The 25109-nt window shown below is 33.0% G+C and overlaps 1 protein-coding gene across 2 annotated transcripts in view; it reads right to left on the minus strand.

The window, feature by feature from the left end:
* The window catches only part of LOC113396175 (max dimerization protein 4-like), a 288209-nt gene that overhangs the window by 52510 nt on the left and 210590 nt on the right, over positions 1 to 25109 (minus strand). The gene's annotated exons all lie outside the window — the stretch shown is intronic.

Consider the following 25109-nt stretch of genomic DNA (forward strand, 5'->3'; position numbering starts at 1 on the left):
TAGATCTCTTATAGTATAAAAAAGTCACTTTCCGCCATCAGTACGTTTAGATCTTTTAAACTTTCATCAATAAACAGAGTGATTCAAGAGGAAGGTTTATATTTTCAACTTTCCTAGCCGGAAATCACATGATTTACTTTTTGAGGTTTATTCATCTATTTAAATTGCTATATAGATTTTTATTGTGCCTGCGTGAAGCTGGGTCGGGTAGCTAGTTTAAAATAATAATAATTATTTAGAAAAATCCTTTAAATATACATTTGAGTTGAACATTAATTTTTTGACGTTTCAAATGTCACATTGACGTTGTAATTTCCGTTTACGTGGATGTTTTATTTTGAATTTTTAAATAACATTCCGTTGGCGAAATGATCTGTGCCATATCGGAACCAATAATAGCCATTAAAAAAGTAAAAGAAAATATATCTTAACAAAACACAAGGTACATTTGAAGTCTTCGCGATAGTAATATGTTACTTCGCAATTGAGCTGCAAGAGAAACTGGAGAAATGTTTAAAAGTTCCGCGGAGAGATAAAGCTATAAGTTAAGAGGCGAGCGTCTAGATATTCTGTAATATTCTAGACACATACAAAGTACTGAACGCCTTTATCCACTGGCAGATAAGTCGTGCTCGGGAAGTAGTTGGTGGAAACATTTGTCAAGGTTCTCCCGTAACGCTAATTCGAAATTGTTTCAGCGTTATATCATTTGAAATAAATATATTGTATCTAAAAGCTGATACTATTCGAATAAGATTTCCATCATCCAAGAGAGACGTTCGTTACAATTCTATAAATAAGAATATTTGTCCGGTGACATCGTGATCACGATACATGCTTAATGGAGTCTCTTAGTGAAAAGTGGATTTGTGGGAGTCAATATGATGATGAGCATGATGAAATAGAGATCAACAATCATTAAGGGACAGTTGATGTTAGATGAAGATAATATAAGCTTTAAAGAAATCATTAAAGTAAATGCACATTAAACAGAGAATACGTGTGTAAATGATAGTAAAATTACTTAAACACTCAACGCACACATCGCCATAAGCCTTTAAGCCCCGCTACAAAATTACATTACATCGGTAACAAAATTTCTCGAACTTTCGTTCTCACACAAATTTTAAACTGAATACTGAGATAGGAAAACTTTAGGTATTTTACACGACGTAACTCCAGCACAATAAACGTCTTGCCGAGATGTGTTCTCTAATGTACGGCTTAATATTCAAAACAAGTGTTACCGCTTAAAGTTTCCGTGAAAGATGTTAAAAGTGTAGCTGTTTCAATGCAGTTTACATTCTGTTCGGAACTGTGTTATATATTGTGATCGTTGAAATTATCTTTCGTGGAAATATTAAACGAATCGAACGTTATACAAGAATGGTTATGAGGCAAGACTGTATGAAGGATGAAATACGTGAGATGATGTCATTCAGGAGATAGGGATGAAGATTTGATGTTAGATGTGTATTTAATCACAAATCACACAATTAAATTATCCTTAAATTTTATTATTATTATTAATCGAAATTTCAATCAAACGAAATTGACAAGAAAGTTGACCTGGAATAATTCAGACAAGTACCTACAAGAATCAATGAAATTGCACGTATCAATTTTCTACTAAGATTAAGATGAATGAAAGGATCGTTTCACGGAAGCCTCACAAGATGACGCCCTAAAAAGCTCAAATTTAATTCTTATTTTGTTATCAAAAGACCGTTCTATAAAATAAACTAATTGCAATAGAATTTACCTGAACCTGAATCGAATAAAGAACAATTTAGTATTTTTACAATTCAAAAAACTACTGTAAATTATTCGAACCTGAAAGATCCTGTTAAAACTTGATCAATAGCTTTCGCAAATCCCGTTTAGACAAAAATAAAGCGATTCCTTCTCTCCAAGGCTGAGAGAAAGCCGTCTCGACTATTTATCACTTCTTTGCCCACGAGCGAAACGGTTTGGCTAAAAACTAGGGAATTTAATGTGAATTTTAGATTTTAGGTATTGCCATTATAAATCTAGTATATTTTATATTCACTTTATTAAAAATGTTAGGTGTTTGTTCAAACTATTCGCATTTATGAACTGATTATTATCAAATGGTTTTTTAAACGCCTTTGCCATTGGTAGATCACTTATTACATAGCCCAAGGCAAACTCTGGAATAATTCAATCAATGTTAGTGAAATAGGTACCTACGCAGAGTCGTACTTATACAATTTTAAGAAATAGAGATATAAAACCTTCTTTTAGAATCTACGTACAAAAGTTTCATAAAAAGGTCTAATATATTTCGTGCCTTATCACCATCTCCGATAAGTTACCTTTTGACATTTATTGAACACTAAAGTTGGGTGATTTACGATTTCTTAACAAATAGTTCACTTGAGTGATAAACAATTTTATACAATGGACTGTATTTATGTATCTTTAGAATGGTATACTGTTAAACTAAAATTCGTTAAAGTCAAACGATGGATTGTTCAAATCAAAATGTTACCAAGCGCAACGAATTTTAGCAAAATATACCATAATATTTTATTAATGCTGTTGAGTTATAATTGTTTTAGTCAGCATTAATTTCGGGAATTTTAATGCAAAATGTACATATGTAACTACTTGCCATGTGCTGCTGTTATGCTTACATAATAGCAGCACACACATGGCAAGCAATAAATATATAATATAACTTTAAAGGAAATTAATTCATAAAGATAATTCAAATTGGAATTGGAATATTTTGCTCTCACAGCTGCAAACATGAATGTTAATGGAAATAAAAATATATAGGTAAGAGCAGCTCTAGGTAACTCTAAGTTAGAGGTTTGGACGCAAATTATGACGTATTAGCGAGAATGTATCATAGATTATCCGCCAGAATTGAATATTTCTTCACGGGTCTATAATGTCTATGTTTAAGCGAAACAATTACACAAAGTTAGCAGACATAATAATTAGGTCACTGCGCCCATCCGCTAACGATATAAACTTGTAATGATTGTTTCAATTTTGGAATTTAAAATGTTCACGAATAAATGTTAATGTTTTTCCATCAGCGTAATTTGGATTATTTTAAATAGATTTTATATATTATAACGTAAACGAGTACGTTGAATATTTTGTGTAAGAAAAATTTGATTACGACATTTAATTCTATATGTCGGGTAAATTCGACAGCATGGTTTGGGCGAACGATAGACAAAATAGCAGAGTACATTGTTATCAGAACCGCAGAGTTTACGGCCTCGTAAATTACGATCACTGCAAAACTCGTAAAAAAGTCATCAAACAGGATTGGGCGTTTCACTAGCATTATATGGACAATCGGTGTAATTACGCGCTACCAGCTAAAGTGCCTTTCCGGGTTACTTACTTTAACATAGACTTCTGGAAATATTTTCAACGTTTTTGTCTTTAGCGTTTTATGACGAGAGATTAAACTTATTATAATAAATAAAATAATGTAAAAATCATGACATTGTGGAATATTGGAAATATGTATATAAGTAATAGCAATATTGTTTAATGTAATTTTTTTTTAATATTATTTTATACAATTTTAGGAATAAAAGCAAAATACCTTTGCCTAAAGGCACTGATATTGTAAGACGTATTGTGCAATATTTAGAATGCTGCACTAACCACGTGATCTAAGAGGTTATGTCTATTGTAGCTTTTAAATTAGCTCCTTTGCCTTTCAAGTCGAAAACCGGTAACCAGCGGTACATTCAGACAGCCCTACACAGAAACTTACCACCGGTTACAACTCTATGGAAACGTGACTACGGCGCCTGAGTACAGACATATAAAATAAACGCAAGAAAAACACATTAATAGTGAATATAGTTGACTTTCAGTTTGTTTCATATTCAATACTAGTCGTCACGCGCTGCTCCACTCGCGTTTGATGTTAGGTATAAAAAAGTCTACATCATTCCTCGGGGTTCAAATTTGCTTCATACCAAAATTTCATGAATTCGGTTCAGTTATTTCGCCGTGAAAACACAACTGACAGACAGACAGACAGAGTTACTATTGCATTTATAATATTAGTATAGATAAGTGTTATAATTATTACGCAACTTTAAATTTACGATCCTGTGTTTATTTTACTATTTTCTTCGTTTTATAAGCTTGATCTATGTTTGTACGTCTCACGACGAATTCCTTTTTATACTTTTATGTTTACACGGATTAAAAAAAAATCTTACGATATAAATATAATTTATACCCATACCATGAATGAATAATATCGCATTTTAAAAGTGAAGAAAAAGTTAATGGAGTAATTAGTTCCGGATATAACCGATACAGACAAACAAATTTTACCTCTTTGTAATATTAGAATATATATAACACCATAAAATAACCTTTATTATTAATATTAATTCCGCAGTCAGCTGAAATGCGCAAATGAGTTCAATCGTATCAAAAACTATACAATCACAATGTGAATCTCGAAATAGCATATTGTGTGGCCGGTAGCGCTACGTGAATAGCTGCACTGAATGAAATTGCTAATTGCGATACGCGGCGTTACGTGACAAACGAAAGATTGTCAAAATCGTAAATAAACTGGTCTGTATTCGATTTAATAGTTATTTTATTTAACACTGCTATCTTTGTTGAATGTGACCTTTTGATTTTAGGTAGGCAGACTGGCCTTCCGGTGGAAAGTACCACAGATAAAAGTAAGTTGTTATGTCCCTTGTGCCTGTAGTCACACTGGCTCACTCACCCTTCAAACCGGAATAAATACTAAAGATTGGTGTTTGATATATATATATTAATATTATAAGTGTGAAAGTAACTCTGTATGTTTGTCTGGCTGTCGCTCTTTCACTGCCAAACCAATGAACCAAATTTGACGAAACCTGGTATGAAGCAAACTTGAACTTCAAGGGAGGAGATAGGCCAAATAGACCATAGGCTAACATATGACAACCAACCCGTAAAACGCGAGCGAAACCGCGGGCGACAACTAGTATTCAAATATGTGAGAAATTAGTAATACCAACCCAGACAAGCTTGTACAAAGTCATACCTCTGAGTAAATTTTGCTTTTATGTATGTATGTTTGTTATCAATACGTATGTATTACGAAACATATATTTTCTTATTAATGAATTAATTCTACCAGTATACGTAAAATATTACTATATGTATTAAAAAAGGTAGGTACGATATAAATATTATGCTAAGTAGTAAGGGACGTGTATGTTAGGCTTTATTTCCTCAACAAAGAGGTCATTAATTTTAACGCAAGTTTTTTATTTGTTATTATCACAGTCTTGTTATAGTGTGTGTGAGTCGTAAATAAGATTCTTAGAAAAGTTGGCGATCACGATAACGACCACTTACAACGTAACGACTACGACACGGATACTACAAATGGGATTTACGATTTGATGGGTGCGTTTGTTACGAATTAAAGCTGTAATTATGTTCGTAAGGGAATAAAAAATGTGCTATCGATAGCTATAAAATAAAAAAGAGAAAAATAAATTAACAAAAAGGTTTTTATTTACAAAGGAATAGTAGAGGTGCCGAAGGTCTTACTTAGCCTTTATGTTAAGCTTAGGTTAGATGAGGTGAATTTGAAGACGACTTTCACATGACTTTATTTTGTATATTTAAAAAATATGAACTTGAGAGCCAACATGGCCCAATGGTTAGAAGGCGTGCATCTTAACCGATGATTACGGGTTCACAACCAGACAAGCACCACTGAATTTTCATGTGCTTCTATTGCATTTGTGTTTATAATTCATCTCGTGCTAGAAAAACATCGTGAGGAAACTTGCATGAGTCTAATTTCAACGAAATTCTGCCGCATGTGTATCCACCAACCCGCATTTGAGTGCGGTGGAATAAGCTCTAAACCTTCTCAAAGGGAAAGAAGGCGTTAGCCCAGTGATTCAACATACAATGAAATAAATATTATAAATATTAAATAAATATTGGACAACATCACATACATTACTCTGATCCCAATGTAAGTAGCTAAAGCACTTGTGTTATGGACATCAGAAGTAACGACGGTACCACAAACACCCAGACCCAAGACAACATAGAAAACTAATGAAGTTTTTCTACATCGACTCGGCCGGGAATCGAACCCGGGACCTCGGAGTGGCGTACCCATGAAAACCGGTGTACACACTACTCGACCACGGAGGAGGAGGAGGAAATGTATGTATAAATTTACTTTGATTGATTATAATTTATAGTCAACCGAAAAAGTATGCGCTTAATTTTAACCAGACGAATCACAATCTTTTTTATAGTTTACAATCTCGCGAAATATATTATAATCTAACGGTATTTACAAATTAACGTTGACACACATATATATCAATTAAGCTTGTTGATTTCGAGTTGATTCCGTTAAGTTTTGACGTACGTTTGTGAGGCTGTTCCGGGCCGTGGGTGAGAGCTGAGGTATGATTAGCATACAAATTGATACACCGGCTGCGAGGCAGTATCCCTCGTGCATGCAGAAAATTGCTAATATTATAACTGTTGCAACTTTGGAAAACATACGTATTATAGTATTGTATCTCGTTTTCGTTCTCACTCACGAAGATAAACCAGTCTTATAAATATTCCGAGATTAAGTACACAATGGTTCCAGATATTAAAATATGAGTAAATAAATTAGTTTGTCTAAAATCCAACAATTAATATGTGTATATAAAATTTATTTATTATTAGTTGACGCCCGCGGCTTTGCTGGCCTTTTATATGTAGGTTTGTCATCGATATTAAGGATAAAAAGCCTATATACTTCCTGGAGTTCAAGCTTAATACTAAAAGTCATCAAATTCGGTTCAGTGAATTGCTAAAGAAACAGACAGACATTTATAATATTTGTATAGATATGTAAATATATATAAAATATACTTATAAAGTCTCGAAGTTGAGTAATGTGATTTATTACAAAATTATTAAGCCTTAAAAAAAATGAGCGAATGCTTACCATGACCTTTTACAGTCCACAAGCTCTATGTCCATTAAGGGGGAAAATATTTTTATCAAAACAAGATTAATAGGATATTTTTATCTCTTAAGACAATCAAAGATATATAAAGTATTTGTTTTATTAGACCCTCGTCATAGGGCAGACTACATAAGTAAGTATGTATTCAAAACCGACAAAAAAACATTGTAAAATATAAATGCATGGTTCGGGAATGATAAATTGTTACTGGCAGATATTCTATCAATCCACAGTTGAGAGAAGAGGCTCAGCGGTTTATACGGACTTTTTATGGATAATAATTATTTCGATAAAAGGATATTCTACTTTATAGATGAACCCTCCAGGCTGTTTTTAAAAATAAATAATCGATCATTGTAAACAAAAAAAATCAGACTTTAAAAAAATGCCGCTGAGTTTTTTTCGCCGTTTCATGTCCGATGTGTTTATTTCCGAACCGGTCGGAGAAATATTACAATCAATGAGAAATTGTATTACTTCTATGTTGAATAATTGATATTTGAATTTGTGCAAACAATACATACAGTTGTCAAAATAATGAACAAAGACAGGTCTTGTCACTAAGAGAACGGTGTCTCGTTTACAAACTTTAGATAAATGAAATTGAATTAACTGTGTTGAAATGAGAAGTCGGTTGCCTGAGGACGCTAGGGCTGTCTAAACGTTGGGGAAATAAAAATTATAATCTATATTAAAATCCAAATCTCATATAAATAAATGTTTATTCTCGTTCGTATTCAATGCGTTCATTGTTCATCCAACTCACTTAGTACAGTCGTTGAAGTCTTGGACGAACTGCCTGACTTGGACCATCAGCTTAAAATAGGTAGTGAGCGACTCTACTAATTGTGTAAAATACATTATATTTTAGTGAATCATTATATTTTCTGTTTTATTATATATTTAAAAAATGGATGTATAATTTATTTGTAACTATTCAGTTTGTAACAAATCTCTCAGTATAGGATATACTTTATATAAAAGTCAAAGCCAAAATCATTGTTCAATAAAGTCTACTTGGTGGTAGGACTTTGTACAATTAGTAGTCTGTGTAGGTACCACCTATTTGTCATATATTCTACCGCCAAACAGAAATGCCAAGTATTTCTGTATTCTGCTTTGAAGGGTTTGTATGAAAATGTAACTACAGGCACAATACACATTGATGATATAAGAAATTTATTTTGGTAGTGGTCAACCTAGCCTTAAAAAAAATTGTGATAGAAATTCCTGAGTCGTATGTCACTTGAAATACATAAATGAATGAAAACTAAGAACGCTTGCCAGGACTTAGGAATATTTCAATAAAAATCAATTAATTCCTGTGTATCCGATTAAGATAAAAGTTCGGTGATGCTTTTTTGTATGTTTGTCCCTCAAAGTCGAATTTTATTCTACCCGTGACATGCCGGAACCGGGAATCTAGTGAAGTATAAAGAGTTAATTGATTAAAAACATTTACATAGCGTTGGAATTACAGTAGTCTTAATTCTGTCAGAACTATTGTTACAAGGGATAATCAAATTTGAATACATTTCTATAAAATGTTGTTTACGTTTTTAAATTAAAACGTTTTGAATTTATCATATTCTAATGTACCAAGCGATTTATCATTTACATTTTATTTTTATGTTTAAACTATTAAAATATATGCAAATGAACTGCATATTTAACGAATATCTCACGTTAGTGAACAGTTAAATTTGAATGTAAAATTTAGTGGCCATTCCGTGCTTTGGGTGAAACGGGAAACAAAATACAAGTACACAAAAGACGTGTGAAACGGTAGTTACAAACTAAGTTATATTAAATGAAATCATTTTTATTACGTCTGTTTATTTTGTACTACAATTTGTGTCTCAAATATTTTGTAAATTGTATAATATGTGTTTTATATAATATGTTTCATTTGAATTTAAAAAACTAAAAAACACGTTTTTAGCACGCACTAAAAATTACAAATGGTGCGTTTTGTCCAAACCCAAAAAGCAAACCCTTTCATTTGATACCCATATCATGGGGGTGGATTTCAGCGAGTCCGCCATCTTGGGTAGGACGCCATATTGGATTTGTAATGACGTTTCGTAACTAGTCATGTATTGTCATCAGAACTCAGAGCGTGTGCAAAATTTCATCCTAATCGAATACCGGGAAGTGGATCAAATTAGGATTCCAAGATTTTCTTACATACATAGTTACAAGTGAAGCTAATAGATGCGTGTTAAAAATGGCAGAGAAACGGGCTACCTGATGGTAAGTGGTTTTGTAGTTACACAGGCTCAGGCCTTTAAACCCGAACCAAATGAGTGTGAGGTACCCAGACGGGCTTGCACAAAGCCTCGCCACCAAGTAAATCAAAGTTTATATTTCTGGGCAGCACAATAAATGTTTCGACTAACTGGCTGTCTGTCTGTAGGTAATTATGAAACGTTATTTTAAGTGATTGTTTCAAGTAATACCACCCGATTTGAAACGTGTAAACGTAACAGCAAGAATATCATTCTTAAAGTACATAATTATATTAGCTATTTACAATCCAATGTATACTTTAACTGTTTTTCTAAACTGATCTAGTCATCTGAAAGTTTTTTCAGATATGGTTCGGTGGCTGCTTTACATAATATAATTGAAATAAATATTAAATATATATTATTATGGTAGACAGAATATTTATTCCATCAAAAACAAATATATCAAAATGTAACCGCACATTTAACCGTAGAGAATTATCCGCTGTGGTCACATGCCCGCACACTTATGACTGATGGTACAGTCGCTTTACCTACGTGCGTTGCGGCCTAAGGGGGTTTGTGGTGGCTTTTGGAGGGGGTATGATATCTCCCGTGGGTCGTTTTGCATACAGATTGAGTTGACCACGCATAGATATGTACGTGTTTCGTAAGCTGTCTCGTATTTATACCTACGATAAATTTGTAAATCGGCGCCCCGAGGAATTCTCATGTAATGGCCAATTTCAAATGGAACAGATTTTTGGGCTTATACCACTATTCAAATGGCAATTACAGCATCGACACATGAAATGAAAAACTGTATTTTAGGAATACATTTTTATAACAACTCAATTTTTAATATATATACCTATATATATAGTAATATTAATACTAATAATATGATTTTAATGACAAAAAAATATATTACTCAATCAAAAATTGTTATTTGAAAATTACATAGATTATTTGTTACATAATATGTACGCCAGCGACGATGTAAAGGCCGACTTGTAAAAAGTCAATTATTTATCAAGGAAAAAGATATATCTCTTAAAATTTAATATTTCGACATCTGATCAACCATGGATTCGTAGAATTGAATGTTAAACCTGGAACCAATATTTTTCCAATTTCTTTTCTGTACTGTGTCTGCATGTTCCATTTTTATTAAATTTCTTATTTAAATCGGTGAAGTTGTTCAAAAAAAAGTCCATTAAAGTGTATTACGGATAATATACGGCAACCTATTTACTATTAATAAATGTACATATTATATGTCATATAAATAAAATATGTACTTTTAAACCGTATCTCCTACTATACGATTGACTTGTCAATCGTATTATATAACATCTTGACTCATGATGGAGTCAAAACATGCAAGTTATATTTATTATTAAATAAAAAAAAAAATATTTTACAATTAACGATATTTTGAATTGAAAACTAAAATAAAACGTTACGTCATTTTAAACATTTGTAAGTTTGATCATATAAAAAGGCGATATAGATGTAGCGTTGCTACGGTGTGCTACGATAACCGTAGCAGTGTCTATGTTGTTGGCAGACTAAATATAATCATTAGGAAAACGTAACTTTAGTTGTAATTTAACTCAATGAATCATGTTCATTATGATTAATACTTTTAAAATCCTATGTTTTTAATCATGAAATCAAAATAAACTTATCCAAACTTTAACATTTTTTGAATCAGAGATGACGATGAGACCTTCCAAATGGGGGAGGTTCTAATTGATAACATATTTTTTTCTTTGAGTTCTGTACATCTCTAATGTAGTCACAAAATTATTCGTATTTGACATTTTAAAGATTTTATTTGAAGTATTGTTTGAAAGGTATATGAGCCTGCGTAAGTACATTCCCAAGGGACATGACGTCTTAGCTTCCAATGTCACTGACGCAATGCTGATATAAGGAATGGTTAATATTTCTTACTATGCCATTGTCTATGATCGCTTCTTCTCATTAGGTGGCCTGTCCATTGACCTATATTATAAAAAAAAAAACTGTCCTCCTTAATGAGTTTTAAAACGACATTGTTATTTACACAAAACATTTGTATTATACTATATTAATAAACAGTAGAAATCGTTCTTTTGATATAATGGATTTATAGTGACATAAAATGGCATTTAACTTAATTAATTATAAAACTTTGTTAACATGTTACAAAGTTAAATTCGCAGCCGAAATTGGACCGATTTAATTTCAACATTAAACGAATCGAGTGAAGTTTCCACCGTTTGTGATAAGCCCTTGGTGTTTCGAATAAACGCGACGTACCGAAACGGCTAAGGGGCTCTCAGAAACTGAAACCGTTCGGCTTATGTAGATACAGGTTTAAATTTTTAAATTTCACTCTAAAATTATTTTAATAAACCGTTTACGAAACTGTTAAATTTGTTTTAATTGAACTGTGAAATTTTTACACGATTTTTTTATTGAACGTGACGCGCTCGAATAAGAGGCCACTTCTCTAAGGCTTTCAAAACCTTAATAAATGAGCTGTAAAAATATAAAGATAATAAGAGCTTAGCTTACTAAAATACACTTGAGATTATATATATTAAATACGCATCGCGAATTAATCATTACTTTTAACTGTTATGTGCGCGTAAACGTTTTCTAGTATAGTATATAACTTCGTGACTAAAGATGTTTTGTCCCTTTTGCTGTAACGCTGGCTGACTCACACTGCTGGCCACATTTAGCGGTATAGTAATATAAATATAATCTACTGGTCTGACACCGGATTTTACAAAGATGTATGTTATATTTAATTCTTTATTCTTGTTTAGATGACGAAAAATATATACTTAATAGATATTTAGATATCGTAGCATATATCACGTATCAAATAGTACAATAAAAAGTTATGTAACAGCCTTATAATGTAACTAAATCTCATTTCGAGGAGAAGGATTGGAGATTTCTCCGGCATGTCCGCTCTTAAGCGATATCTTAAATACGATATTTATAACAGATTTGAATTCGCATCTCCGTTTAAAATTTATGTTTCTTCCACTAAGTCATAACGGCACTTTTATCCAAATAGAATTGATAATAGGTGTTTAAAACTAAAGTCTTAAGACTGAAAAATGATAGGGTCTCTATGGTACGCCTCTCGAATACGTTCATCTTAAACCCTCGCTCTTTCATATAAAATAATTATTGCGAGTTCAAACTTGGGCAACCATCACAATCACGTGAAAAAAATTCTTATAATTTACATTTCGAGCTGAAAGGAAAAACACATCTTGAGAAAATTACGTACGTGGTTAAAAATCTGCCAAACCGGATTAGAGCACCGTGATGCAAACCGCTCCAAACCTCCTCAAAAAAAGAGTCCTTAGCCCAGCAGTGTGAAATTAACAGCTTGTTAATTTTCATAATTATAATAAATATGAATGTAAACATAAATAGAAACTCGTAAAACAATCTGCTCATATCAAACCTCAAACACGCGTAAGCAAATTCATTTATTATTAACGTTCAGCGTGAAGTGAAGTGAACGTTTGTCTAAATGTTTACGTTTACGCAGTAAAATAAACAGAGAGCACTCAGCGCTTAAACGACGTATTGATTTTGTGGCGCGAAGGCGTTATTATATCTTTATATTAGTGTTTATCGTTTTTAACGTAAAAATATTCATCATTTGTATTTTTAATAAAAAAAATCACGTTCAGTTTAGCAATTTGTTTCGAATATACATTTTAATACAAGTAGTTCGCAAGCGACTTTGGTTCCTTGGTCTTTAGGCAGAGGTATAGGATCACGATACATGTGAAAAGACCCCGTAAACAAGCTGCTAACAAATCAAGCAGACGTCGCATCATGTATATACAATTATACATACATAATCAGCCTGTAAATTTCCCACTGCTGGGCTAAGGCCTCCTCTCGCGTTGAGGAGAAGGTATGGAGCATATTCCACCACGCTGCTCCAATGCGGGTTGGTGGAGATTATACATACATATATATATATATAACAATTCTGATGATGATCGGTTGAATGGTTCAGAAGCTGACCTGCTCCACCGACATATAGCGATGAGTTATTTTTTATTTTATAGACAGGTGGAAGGCCAAATGTGTGGTACATTTGGCCTTCCACCTGTCTATAAAATAATATTACACTGCCTATAAACATTGGCGCTGTAGGAAATATTAACCATTCCCAACATCGCCATACAATGAATATGAAATAATTTCATGAAATAAAAGAGTACATTAACGGACAGTTCTAGAAAAGATTTAATTTCAGCTCCAACCAAGTTTCATAATTAAAGAAGCAAAAAAAAATTTACAGAAAGTAATTCCAACGTCACTTCTGTTAATTAAAGTTAATAATAGCGAGATAGACGTCTGCCGGCCACGGTTTCCGTTTTTTACAACGCCCCCCCCCCACCTTTTCTCCTCTATAACCCTAATATTTCAATTTGTTTGACTCGTTGGCACTGAAACCAATTTCCTATAAAGTTAAATTAACTAAGGCGTGTCGTTTTGACCTTAGCGACGTCGGACTTTAGTTGTTCGGTACGAGGCGGAAAATTGTAGACGGAAAAGTGTTGACTGAAAAAAAAAACCTTTTTACAGAGTAGAAAGATCAGCTTCTCGTAAAAAAAATGTGCGATCATTTCTTTATCAGATTAGTATAAGATCATTATTATTTACTTTTTAATGTGAGATCTAGTGGCACGCCGTCGGGATAAAGTCGACTCATATGCCGTGACAAACGGCAGCCCCCGCTCCCGCTCTTTACTGGGTTAATACTATATAGTATAAACGCCTCGCATAGTACCTCGCCTCGGTAGTACTTAGGCCCCATTTTTTATTGATTAATGTTTATGTGAATATAATTTATTATCTTAATAGGTTAAGCAGCAAGATTAGAGTAGTTAAGATAATATTAATATATCAATATTAATTAATTCTTCAACTTAACATTCTCAATAATCCCTAAGATAAAATACATTTATTCTAATCTATCTATTAAATATTTTGTGATTTATTTAAAAAATAAATATAATATCGTGTTCATAGTCTTATCTGTGGTTACGAGGAAGTGAGTTCCGATATCCGAAGAACTCGACACAAAAGGACTATTCGACTTGTTATTGGTACTCATTGGTAGGTCTTTGTGCAAGCCCGTCGCAGTGGGTTCTACTTACTCACAAATTATTCTGTGTTGATGTGGTGAATGTGAAGGGTCCTGAGCCAGTGTTACTTGCACAATGGATCCCAAACTTAGATGAGGTCTAAGTTTGGGTAATGACGCATTGACGTTATCAGGAGTAGTTTATACTTGCAAAGTCTATAAGTGGATGTTATAATAGTGTAGACATCCCCTAAGAACGGATTTTACGAAACTCCACTAAGAGGGTAAAGCGTGCGTCAGAAGTTTGTGTTTTATAAATTTTACGCGGGTAAAGCCGCAGGTTCAGTAAGTAGCTGTATAAAATCGGGCGCTTGACAAAATTAGGGTGCATACGACGCCGTGAGTATGAATCGATTTCCATTTACCCCAAAAAAGAATCGCAAACACTTAATAGGGAAGACTTAATTATGGGGTAAATACGCTCAGAATTCGAGCACCTCTCGACGTGGTGAAAATTAAATGAAAATTTTTCAAGACCATTAAAGATCTACACCAGTCTATTTTATATAGAAGATTTATTTTAATACTTTAATGAAACTCGATTTGTTTTAATAGCTGATATAAAGCAGTGGCTCGGTTAGAATACACGAATCTTAATCGAACGTTATCATCCGCAAAATTTGTGAGGAAAAAATAGAGCCTGTATTTTGGTAAACTAATATATTTAAAATACATATATAAATCTCAAAATCAAAAGTCAAAAATCTTTATTCAATATAGAAGTGTTTACACTTGCTTATTGATTGTCAAAAATCTACCACCGGGTCGGAATTTAGCACCTCGGACCTGAGAAGAACCGGCGAAAGAAACTCAGCGGGATATATTTTATCTAATCCGCGACAGACGATTATGTCAGCATATAAACGATATTTCGATTTTTTTTATAAAAAACCCTCCACAATAAATGAAATAGTTTAAAAGTTTATAATAAAATACACTCAACGTAATATGAACGCCCGTAAAGACACTTGGCTTATAGCTAAGACTTTTTTTTTTCTTTATTCGTCTGATGTCTCAAGATGGCGCGATTTACTTTAGAACTCTTTTCAGTGTCGGCTCGAAATGCAGATTTTATGGCGCGAACGTTGAATTTACTGCTTGAAGTTTCAAGATCGAAATGTGGTTCGTCTTATGTCTTAATATGATTTCTTTTCGACCGGAAACTTACTTATTGAAGTATTTACTTCTTTGGTTTTGGAGAAGTTTAGAAATACTAGTTATCGCCCATTGGTCGAAATTCGAACGTAATTCATTGCTAATAAAATATTAGATTCGTTGATTCGAAAGATACAACTGGACGATACCTTGTCACTTCTACAATAAAAATATTCAAATGTCATTGATTTTCATCTTTGACATGACATGTGTCGTCATTGGCAGTATATACGTAAACTATGAATGTTTCATATTAAATATTATTTAGATAAACGTGTATGTGTTAAATGTATCGTAGTGTTTGTAATATAAATTTTATTATTTAATTATATTTCAAATGAACTAATTTTTTGAAATATTATCTTTCTGTTCTCCATCTCCGTCTTTTTAGTAAAAAAGGGGTACAAAGTTATTGCTTTACGTATTCTATATATATATATATATATAAGTCGAAGTCCATCTCTTACGTACATATGTACCTATACATACATACATACATAAATAATGCATATAGCAAATCAATATGCAATACTTATTTAAGAAAACTCATTCCATAGTTGCGACGTTCATAATTTCAATCGCCTCGCCATTTCAGCGAAGTGACAGACGTACTGCAGTAAACAATACATAGAATATATGTATTTACAGAGAATAGCCAACTCAACTTTCAAGTTTCCAGCTGAAAAGGCTTTGCTCGAGTTGAGGTAACTCCGGTGACTTACCTTTCGCCACGTTCAAGTTTAAATTCAATCTAGATTGTTAGAAAACTCTATGTAAGGGTCTAGACACGCTGCGCACGAGACCGCCCACGGCGAGTCCGTGAATTCAGAACGCAAGACTATCGCTGAAACGAATGATTCTCTTGACTTGTGAATTTTACTATTGTAGCGGAATCTTTTTTGAACGATTTACTGAATTCGATTCTAATATAAAACCTTGTTATTTGAAGAAATAAGGTCTGTTATCCGACTATAAATTGTAACATACTCTTCAGTACCAATATTTTGTGTTGTAATACATTTTTCATAATTATATTAAAAGAACATCGTCCCTTTATACGCAGTAATGTAACATTCTGTGAAATACTGTCCAAGAAACCCTTTTTATAATATTGGTTGGGACCGATTGGACCACCTGATGGTTATCACACACACACACACACACACACACATAGGAGCCGTAAGAAATATTAAGCATTCCTTACATCGCCTATGCGCCACCAACCTTATTTATTCTAAATTATGTAATAGTTGTATAGTTGTATGTTTGTTGTAGTTATAAGTTTTTCGGCGATTATATGTACGTATATTTCAAAGTACGTCTCAAATGTGTGCTAGCCTTTATATCGCCGTGCTGAGTTCAAATTCAATCTAGCCGTTAGAAAATTCCCTGTACACACAGGGTAGCTCAGTTCCTACTAGACTAGACACTTGATTATATTATTTCTTGTAATTTTACTGTGACTTTGAAACAAAAGGTATCTATGTAAAATGTCAATCTGGGTTGAAAGTAATCTCTCATAAAGTCCTTTGTAACAATTTTTTTATATGTAATATTCTTGTGACCATGATAAGTACAATAAAATTTCGTTTAACTTAACAAACAATTAAATATTTCATATACAAAATGGTGATTGAGTTGTTAATGTTTACATTGAAATTAAGAGATTTATTAAAATTGTTTAGCGGATGTGTAGAGTTTATACTCTGATCCTTTTTTTTCAGTCATTATTGTTGCGAAAATGCGAAAAAGGAAGACAAAACAGTCTTTAACTAAATACCGACAGACAATAGTTATTTTTAAAACATTTATATAGAAACAAATCTAATTTACTATAAACAATTTTAAAGATAGAATCATTTTGAGCTCTACTGTTGAAAAGTATACAGGTTAAGTTGAGCCTGCCATTACGTTCGTCCTAAAACATGAATCGTAAACACGAATTAAACACATGTAGAATTACTTTGCACGGTTTAGAATCCGCTATATTAAAATGTAATTCCCTTCACATAAAGGTCGAATGTAATATTGAATACATATAATATATATAGGGATGTGTTTAACGATGAAACACGATAAAAAAAAATCGATTTCGATAAATATAAAAGTACCGAGAAAAAAATCATGCGTGTCTTGTTATGGTTTATAAATGCCGTTTCCTATTACGTTTGATATTTGCACGTAATTTTCTTGAATCCTATATTTGAGCCTTTTGAAGAGTTCGGTCATTCAAAAATCACTCTTATTCATATGTAGATAGATATGAGAGTGCTCTACACTCTATGTCGAGGTCCCCTGTACACACGTCAATCATAATAAGACAACGGTTGTAGGTATTGGAATTGTTAAGTATTTTTGATGTAATTCGCAGTGTTTTCTATTATTGGATTTTTAAGACCTTGTTTTGGAACAGATCATCTCAGTATATGTATATTTATGTATAAAGTAAAACCAAAGAAACGATGGATGGATTGTGTGAAAGACGACATGGTTAGAAATAATGTTACTTGCGAGATGACGTCCGACAGAGAAGTATGGAAGAAGACATGCTGCGCCGACCCCAAGTAAAATTGGGATAAGGGCAGGAGGATGAAGGTAAAATCGGTGTATAATTTCCAGGACCAAGTTATGATAGTTAACTTAGCAATGAAATAATTTTCATATACGTGAGTCACATTGTCCGACGGTAAACCGAAAAATCTGGATAAGCTAATCGATGCGGGTAATGGAGTACGACTAAAACCTCGTGATCGATCAAGCCGGATACCCTCAGACCAAGCGAAGATTAACTTTAAAAGCAATGCTACAAAACATTTAAAAAAAAGACGACTTTCAGAAATTTTATAGGACAAGATTTGAAATAAGAAAAAAGTAATGTATACGTTATTATCTGCGGAAATAAGCCTTAACTTTGTCAATTAATATTTTTTATAATGAAAATACTTTCATAAAAAGGCATCTCTCAGTACGATAAAATTAAAATACCTAATCGAAGCGTTAGAATCTGCTTTTCGAATCGTTCCTTACATCTAGTTCAATATTTAAAAAAATACTTTTAATGATATATAAAATATAATTAAGCACGTGTGAGTTGTATTATTTCGAATTATAAATATAACTTTATCATAAATAGATTGGTTCGTAGTCGGGCTATCATATGATAAATATTTTCTATCACCTATACCTTAAAATTTAAATTTGTATAAATATATATCTTTGTAAAATATATTGACGACCTCCGTGGTCGAATGGTGTATACACCGGTTTTCATGGGTACGCGACTCCGAGGTCCCGCGTTCGATTCCGGGCCGAGTCGATGTAGAAAAAGTTCATCAGTTTTCTATGTTGTCTTGCTTCTGATTTTCCATAACACAAGTGCTTTAGCTACTTACATTGGGATCAAAGTAATGTATGTGATGTTGTCCAATATTTATTTATTTATTTATATCGTAAATATTGTGTACGTATTTAACTGAACTTTAAAACACTTGGATCGATATCGATGAATTTGTTGTGTGTATTTGAGTACCTGTGAGACTGGAGAGGCAGGTAGGTTCAGGAAGAAAATAAAATTCGTATTTCACCAGAATAAGTCGGGGCGGATAGCTAGTATACACCTATAAATACCCCCCGAAAGCCTATCAAACACTTTCGATATTTTATACTTATCAAAAGTACAAAATAAATTCCCAAGTTATAAAACTCGATTGAGTCTACAGACTCCACAAAGCAGAATAATGTCTCCCGCGACCAGCTGCGGCGTGTTTTACGCCGTTTTATTGAAACAAATGCTAGTGGAGGATCTGAACACACGAGTACCTAGACTGCTATCGGATGCGATGGAGATAAACATCTCGGAATTACAAGACTCGGCTATTTAAGTTCACTAGCGGATACGAAGATCGAAAAATAATATTGTAACAAACGATTATATTCACAAAAGTCACTCACACATTAAAACATTGTCTATGTATGTATGTATGTATGTATGTATGTGTGTTTCAAGTACACCATTGTTATGTTACATATATACTGTACATATGTTCACTTATTACTCGGAAATAGCTGGAGCCATTTGAATGATTGAAACTTAATCTATTGAGGTAGGTCCGTAGATGGCTGGCATCGACTTTAAACCATTATATAGTACATATATAAACTTTATAAAAAAACCTTATTGAGGTGTTTCTTAGTGCATTTTCTGTTATTTTTGAAGTTTTTTATTTTGTTTCTTTTTTTACTTAATAGTGTTTCTAAGCTTAAGTGTATCAGCTGAATAAGTATCCAATAATACATATATCATAAATAGTTTTATGCGATTATTCTGTATATAACTTATTTTAAAATAAAATGGAAACAAGAAACAATATTTCTATATACATATATAAACTAAACACATTCAACAATATACTTTAGATATAAATAATTCTTACGTAAACAAATATTGTACACTAATCAATTACGAGTTATTCCTTTTGGAAAACTTAATCCTGAACGAATTCGTTATTGGTAAAATAACAATAATATATCCCTTATCTCTCATATAAATGATATTATGGTTTAAGCATAATATACACCGTTTTGTAACCTAACGCTGGGTGGAATACAAACATAAATGATACCAAATAACGTATATAGAACACAGTTCAATACCAAACTTCTGCAACAAACATCCAGCGTTCGAGAACACTCGAAACATAACAAGTGTTTCGGCCGGGAATCGAAGTCACGTACAGCCAGCGAACTGCGTAACGACCACTCGCAGCCAGTGTTCTTATATTAGCATCTAAATTGGTTTCTCGGAGTCAGGATTGCTTTTTAAAGGCTTTTGATAGGAACAATACTTGTGTATTCGTTTTTACAATCTGTACTATTTATAAAGCGATTACAACATAATAGTTTGATCATTTTTTTTTATATATATATTACGGAAGGTGAGCGTAGGAAGCGCAAATAAGCCATCTGATGGTAAATGGTCAGTACAGCACAAAGACATTGGAGCTAAGTATCATTGTTTATCGGTAGAATATGTGAGTATGTAGGAGTGGTAACTATCGGATTTGCATAAAGCCCTACCACCAAATAGCAAATTAAAAATTAGTATGTCAGCTTTATGAACTTAGTGAAGTCAGATATTTCTCCTTAAAAGGAGCAGACCTACTCTAGCCTAGTTGCAAACTAAAAACTATTGTAAGATTCGATTATTCATTATTCGAACTCAAACCAAATCCGAAAGCCACGACGGGCCGGACGGTGAACAGAACACGTGTATTTAATGGAAGGTAGCGCGTTAAAGTCAGCGTAAGCACGGCTCAGTTTTTATGTGCCTGTATTGTGTATTACATATATACTAATATTATAAATGTGAAAGTAACTCTGTCTGTCTGTCTGTCGCTCTTTCACTGCCAAACCAATTTGAACCGAATTTGGCGAAATTTGGTATGAAGCAAACTTGAACTTGAACACTTGACAACCAACCCCTAAACCGCGAGCGAAGCCACGTGCGACAACTAGTACAGTATTTTGTGAACATCACTAGGAAATAAAATAACGACAATCTGAATAATAAATTGAAATTATCATAAAGATCGAAATACAGAATATAAGCTAAAGATATTTCCTTAACAAGAGTCCTTTCAACCGTGACGTGTCTCTTAACGCCGAATATTCATAGACGAACGCTAGCAGTTATTATATTAAATAACGAGTTGACTTCCAATGGCAGTTAACCGAAGTTAAGCGTACACATTACCATAAAATTAAAATATTTACACTACACGACAAATATTCTCTCCCATATATAACCTTAAGCGGCTATCCGCTTAAAATGCAGTAAAGACCGTAATCCTGTGAATGGTGACCTTTGGAGACCATAAATACGGTATTACCGACACAAAAGAGGCGATCTGGACTATGATTATAATTTCGAATAGATTAAATTGATCTACGGCAGTCTGGAACTGCTTAACAATAAAAGATAGGAAGTTATATTTGATTTTAAAATGTTTTTAACTTTTGTTTGTAATTGGAACAACTGCGATCCCGGTTTAGGAAGGAATTTAGTGCTGTCAATTTTTTCTGCCTTCTAAAACGCGTAAATGCATTGGTATTGTGGCTAAACTGCTTACGATCGTGTGGGGTGGTTATCAAATCTTCAAACAAAACTGTTTTATTAATCGTTTTAGTTAATGCTTGCAATGTACTAACAATCGCTGTACATTTTATTTGAAATAGTCGTGAGCCTCAAAACAAAAATGAACTAAACAATGTTAAAAAAAATTTATTAAAAATATTAAAGTGCATCCTTTTTAACTTCAATGTTATTATTATATTATTTTACTTCGATCTATAATTGAAAGTACTTTAAAAAGTTAAATCAATGAAAAATACTAATTGGTCCATAGCACGGTACACTGACAGCGTGAAATCGCACAAGGGAAGGTCCGTCCGAAATAGCGTATTCGTGAAATGATCAAAGCTATGAAAATAGACCAAGAGCTCGGGCTACAGGGCGCCCGCCCGGAGTGCCAGGAATGTCGCAGGGTTAGGGAATTTAAACATATAAAAAAAATATTAGGGTAAGTGATACGATAGTTGAATTACTAATGCGGCCGTAAGCCGTCCAATTTCGTATCTTATTTAAATGATTTTTGCTCTATGGGGTCATAAATAACTTAAGTTATTATCCTTAAGGGTTCACAATGCTGGGTTACTGTCGTTGCCTTGTCTGACATATGTACCAATTGACTTGGCGATCGGTTGAGGGAACGATGGTTTGCTGTAGTGCTATAGTATAAAATATCTTCCATGAAATAAGAGTACAACTCCTAGTGGCATCGAAATTGCTTTATGTGTAAATATATATTACACAATGGAATTAATTAACAATGCTTGAAAATAATTAAATGAGACGAAATTAATATTTATATTTCAAATCCCGTGTGAAATAAAAAAATAACAAAAAATAAGTTTTAATAGTATTATATAAAAACTTATATAATAAAAAGATTGAGAGAGAAATAGAGGAAAAGGTCGTCTGGAGGGGGTAGGTATAACGCTGTTTCCATACATGACGTTTGCTGCCAGTTCACTCTACTGTGAGCCGCGTAAAAGAACTACGTTCAAAATGTATATATATATTTTTTGTTAGTCACGAATTATTTATCATATTTTAACTACTTATTAATTTTACCCGGGTTTCGACAGAGTACGCGCTGAGATCTCACTCAGATCGTGTTCACGACGGGTAATAATAAAAAAGATATGTTCGACATTTGAATGTTTAAAGGCGAACATAATAAATAAATTAATAGATATTGCCCAATTATCAAAGGCAGTACAGACAACCTAGGCAACCACGTGTTACAGACACGTGGGTAATCTGAAGGTCAATACAATTTCTAAATCTGATCAAGCGCGTCGAGTCGAGCGCAATTGAAAGAATGGTCGTTAATCGATACTTAAAACAATAATTTACCCCGATTACTTAATACCTCGTATCGTCATAAATTTTCCATGTTAATGTTTTACTAGGTAATGGTTAGCGTGCGTTCAATACCTCTTTCATAAGATATTCAACAATTATTTTTATTGTGCGATGATTACAATGTTTATTTATTAATTTTCTCACTGACATAATCCGATAAGAAGGGGTTCAGGTGTACTATCAACGACTTTACGCGCATCCGAAGCGCGAGTGTCAACACCGCCTCTGCTAAATATCGGTCTGCTACTGAAAATCCCTGACAAAACAGTTCAGCAAACTGAACAGCTTTTTAGCAGTTCTATTCGAATTCCAAATCCAGAACCCTTTAATATACTATTAGACCAAAGAGGCATTAAATTTTCCAGTTTACGAAGTTTTATAGTGTTGATTTTCTTCATGTTCAAAATCCAAGAGAACAAAGCCGAGCGTTCAATTTATATTTGAATATAGTTTATTGCAATCTCAGTATACGATCCGGTAACAATACACGCGGGTAAGATACAAGTATCCGACTATCTTAGATTTAAAGGGAAATCCCTACAGAGATGTAAAGAAAAACATTGAGGCGTCTGTTACACCGAATTAAACTTAGAGCAACTTGTAGTCTCATATAAATACTTTACAGATAGATAGATACTCTATTTATATATATCGGTAGGGTTTAAATAATTACATTTCATGTTAAGAGATAACGAGGCTTTTCAACGAGATTGAATGATCTGTTACCCAATACAGGATTGGTCTACTTTCAATAGCTTGTACAAAAGGACACATGAAATCTAAAATCCTCAATTGTAAAAATGTAAAAAATTGTCGACGACAATTTCTGTGCTAAATCATATAACAAAACCAACGATTTCATATGGTGCCACCTTGGTATTGTAATGACTTTAGTCTAATGGTGAAAATTATTGTTATAGTTGGGTTAAAAAATAAAATCTTGCTGCGATGGAGGTATTTCTTTGCACGTTACAGAACATTTCTATGTTGAATAAAGGTTTGACTGTTACCTTTACCTTTCAGATCATTTGGATTATTTATTTACACACGTACCTAAAACTTTTGGAATGGTCAACAAAAGACCAAAATACTTTTTGATATGCATTCCTGTATTGACCTTGAAATTTTTGGCAGTTAAAAATGACCCTTTGCGAATTAGACGCGAGTATCGTGCCAAGATCTTAATACGAATATGCAGAAAATATTTTTCATTTTTACGCAAACGTATGTCAGATACGTGACTGATATTGACTGTAACAGAAATGTCAAAAATAATTGCATTAAACTTTTTTTTTAAAATAATCGTTACGTAACGGTCTGACAGATGAGCGGAAATCCCTTGGATGCTGAACATTAATTAAGATAACTCGGACGAGGAACTAAATTTGTTTTAACAAATTGCTCCGACGGCCTTGAGAGATAAATCTGAAATGCGCTAATCATTTTAGAATTCTCAATTTCTTTTTAACATTTTTTTTTTTTGTTTCTGTAACGAACTGTCTGCGGACCAAATTGGTTGGTTAATTAAGAATTCCTCGACTTCTTCTTGAACGTCGTACTGGAATTAATAAGATACTCGTACTTTTATACTGATTCCTGAATTACATAATTTGTTTACATTTCGGTATTCTTCGTGAATTTTTCTTGTACATATCTCAAACGATATTAACATACTGGGACGCGAGTGGCTTGCGGGCTCAGACACAACGATTGAAGACTTCGTTCGTAGAAAACATAAAAATGTATAGAATGGAGGCAAATGTATGACATGTCACGTGACCAAGAATATAGATATACGAATATGATAGAAATGACTTTAAGTCGAATAGAATTTAATAAGCCAATTAATACATTTGAAATTTAAAAAAAAACCCTCCCATTTAAATTATCTACAGTACCTACATCATAATTTTTTTTTGTTATTGGTTTGTAAAAATTATTTTCCATCAAATGAAAAATCCTTATCTTTGTTTAGCAATGACTTATTATAAGAATATTGAGTAGACGGAATAGGAAATAGGGTACCCCCCTTCTTCCACACACGTG

This window comes from Vanessa tameamea, chromosome 11 (assembly GCF_037043105.1).
Source record: "Vanessa tameamea isolate UH-Manoa-2023 chromosome 11, ilVanTame1 primary haplotype, whole genome shotgun sequence".
Classification (NCBI taxonomy): domain Eukaryota; kingdom Metazoa; phylum Arthropoda; class Insecta; order Lepidoptera; family Nymphalidae; genus Vanessa; species Vanessa tameamea.